We start from the raw sequence: 3815 nt of genomic DNA on the forward strand, positions 1-3815 counted from the left end.
TTAATTAATTATAGAAACAAACTATAGTGAAGCAAAAACTTAAAAGTGAAAGTCACTGATAATGCCACTATTAAAAAGATAACATCACTATCAATAATTTGGGTTGCTCAATATGGTTTTGAATAATCAGCACATTTTTACAACATTGCTTCACAACAAATGATTTACTTTTTAAATGAAAGCTTTATCTTTGTCTCTAATTACAAAAACAACATGCCATTGTAGATTTTTTGCGAAATACTGAAAACGACAAAGGGAAAAACTAAAAGTCATTCATAGTCCCACTGCCCAGAGACTTCTGCTTTGAACATTTTCCAATTGTCAGGAACCAAGAATTCCTGTTGCCTTCCAGGGTACTTCTAGCTGGACTAAGAATCAAATTGACATGAGACAGGTTAACAAGAGAAAATAAAATTTAATAGCGTACGTACAGGAAATCCACATGGACATGGAAATTCCAGACAGGCAAGATGAGGTATATATGTCATTCTGAACTAAGGAGAAGGGGAGAAGGGTCTAGAACTTCAGAGGAAAGGAATGTACTTCGCGGAGTGATAGGAGCAGATTGTAATTAGATGATAATTAGATGATTATAATTAGATGTTTGCCCTGCTATCCAGATGGGTCACTCAGATAAAATTTATCTCTGTTAATAACCCTTACTCTGGGAAAGACCCCAGTTTAGCTCTTCTATGTAGTTAAGGAAGGGGCAGAAGTTTCTCTTGAGCCAATAGGGTCTTAACTGACCAGCTCAGAATAATCTTCATGCCAAAGGGGCCCATCATGGGGTAGCATGCCCTTAGTCCCTACACAATCTTTTTGGAAGTTTTCCCCAATCTTTTCTCTGAGCAGCACACCAGGTTAGTTAAGAGCCTGGACAAGTTACTTAACCTCTCCGAGCCTCAGATTCCTCATCTATAAAATGAAACTAGTAATACTCACTTTGTAAGGTTGGTATGAAATTTAAATGAGATAAAACATACAAACTTCTTCCCGCAGTATCTGACACTTAATAAATGCCCAATAGGAGAACTCTTACTACTTTGCAAGATATTTCTGCATAATTGGTTGCACTTTATACGTGCATATTTACCCTTTTTTAAACTCGACATCGTGCCATTAAATTTTAAATTTTGAGACAATTTCAAATTTTTGAAAAAGTTGCAAGTAAGGTACAAAACCCACGTGGGCTCTGAAACCCCATGCTGGGCTACCGCCCCAATCCCACCTGGTATCCAAAAACCTGCACTGAGCCCTCCACTCAGCCTGCTTTGGTTCTGACCGAACCATGCCACCCTCTGCAGGAATGCCTCTTTTGTCTTGCTTGGGCCCAACATCCTGCACCAGGCCTCCCTCACGTGCAGATGCCCTCCTCACCCCAATTTTCTGGTGTTCTTTCAATTCTTTAAGACCTTTTTTTTTTTTTAATGTTTATTCATTTTTGAGAGAGACAGAGCATGAGCAGGGAAGGGGCAGAGAGAGAGGGAGACACAGAACCTGAAGCAGGCTTTGGTGGTGTTATTTAAATTTTTTAAAGATTTGAGGGCGCCTGGGTGGCTTGGTTGAGCGTCTGACTTTGGCTCAGGTCATGATCTCACAGTTCATGAGTTCAAGCCCCACGTGGGGCTTGCTGCTGTCAGTGGGGGGCCTGCTTCAGATCTTCTGTCTCCCTCTCTCTCTCCCCCTCCCCCACTCGAGCTTTTTTTCCTCTCTCTCTCAAAATTAAATAAACATTAAAAAAATCTTTGAAGATTTTTTTTATCTCTCTCTATATATCAGTTTTTCCTCACACTACAGAAGTCTCTATATATTATTGATGGTCCATCAAATAATGTTTTCATTTCAACGACAATCTAAAAACACTTATATAATACAATATAAGCTTATTTGGTTCAACTGGGATGTTTATTTTATAGCCACATACTCTCAGTGTTAGTGCTTTGTGTTTAAAATTGGCACCACGTGATCATTAATGTGGCACTATTCAACTTTTAATGTGTTGGTAATCTTTAGATGGGCATTCCTGGCATCAAAATAACAAAAACTGTCTTGCTTTCCATTTGATAAAAATCACACTGAGCTATCTTATCAATAAGAAAGCTAAAGTTGCTCTTTTTCAGTGATAAGATGCAATGTAGTCTCTTGATGCATTTAATAAATTGATTTTGCTTTTCTGTCATGAAAATAACCATGCTACTTTAATTGTCACAGGCTAATGAGAAAAGAACTGGGCCGACTGAACACACAGATGATGCGTTCATGCAAAGGGAAGGCCAAAGGCCTCGTGGCACCAGCATAAATGAAGTTTTACAGTCGTTCAAAGAGAAAAATGGAGAGAAAATTGAGTCATTACAGGTCTCATGGTAGCATGAGTTGGATTCAAAAGAAACTAGGCAAATCAGTCACTTAATTCAGATTATAAGCAGATGTATTGGTTTGATTCTGTGTTTTTATGACATACCAGCTTGCAAACATTCTCCATGAAGAACTTTTTGTTAGGAGCTTTTTTAAAAAAAATGATCTATCAATACCACATTTTGGAGAGAAACATTTTAAAATCAGCTGGACCAATTAAAATAAACAGCTGATAGTTTCAAATGAGTAACCTGAGGGGCACCTGGGTGACTCAGTTGGTTAAGTGTGGGACTTCAGCTTAGGTCTTGATCTCAAGGCTTGTGGGTTCGAGCCCTGCCCTGGGCTCTGTGCTAAGAGCTCAGAGCCTGGAGCCTGCTTTGGATTCTGTGTCTCCCTCTCTCTCTGCCCCATCCCCGCTCACGCTTTCTCTCTCTCAAAAAGAAGTAAACATTAAGAAAATGAGCAACCTGATGGGAGGAAAAATTGTAACAATGATAACAATTGTGAGTCAAAGACTGTCCATCACGTTCCACAAATACTTAAGTCAACAATTGAAAGATAAAGTGCATAAAAGCATCTCCTTATGCTTTTTTAATTATATGTATAAATTAAACCTAACATTGGTTATTTAGTTTCAGCAAACTGTTACCATTTTCATACTAAATTATTTTTTTTTTAATTTTTTTTCAACGTTTATTTATTTTTGGGACAGAGAGAGACAGAGCATGAACGGGGGAGGGGCAGAGAGAGAGGGAGACACAGAATCGGAAACAGGCTCCAGGCTCCGAGCCATCAGCCCAGAGCCTGACGCGGGGCTCGAACTCCCAGACGGCGAGATCGTGACCTGGCTGAAGTCGGACGCTTAACCGACTGCGCCACCCAGGCGCCCCCTAAATTATTTTTTTATTTGAATTTATCTGGTGAGGTCATTTTTAATTAATTTGTAAGTTTAGTTTGTTCTTATAGTTTTTTTTAGATTGTAAAAACCACATAACATAAAATTCACCATCTTGACCATTTTGAAGCGTATAGTTTGGTAATGTTAAGTATATTCACATGGTTGCACAACAGATCTCTAGAACATTTTCATTTTGTGTTTTTGTAGCTTTTAGTGAGCTACAAGGATGAAGCATTTATACCTAATTATATATATATGGGTACATATTTAAGGAACCATATAATGAAAATTACTTAAGCCAACCTGGGGAAGTTTCAAGAGAACTTTTTTCTTTGGGGGAAAAAAAAGGTTTGAGAAAAGCCAGTCAATATGGTAACTATGTTTCAGTTTAAATGTTTGCTTAACCAACCCTCCCCTCTTTTCCTTCCAGGCTAGATAGCTTGGAGTGGGCTGTTTTGCAGGTGACAATGATACCTCGTTTCTTGAAAAAAGCAAAGCCACAGAGAGCATAGCAGTTTTCCCAGCCTGAATTCAAAATTTCCCTTTTAATAATGGGGATAAT

Source organism: Leopardus geoffroyi, chromosome B2 (genome assembly GCF_018350155.1).
Source record: "Leopardus geoffroyi isolate Oge1 chromosome B2, O.geoffroyi_Oge1_pat1.0, whole genome shotgun sequence".
NCBI lineage: Eukaryota > Metazoa > Chordata > Mammalia > Carnivora > Felidae > Leopardus > Leopardus geoffroyi.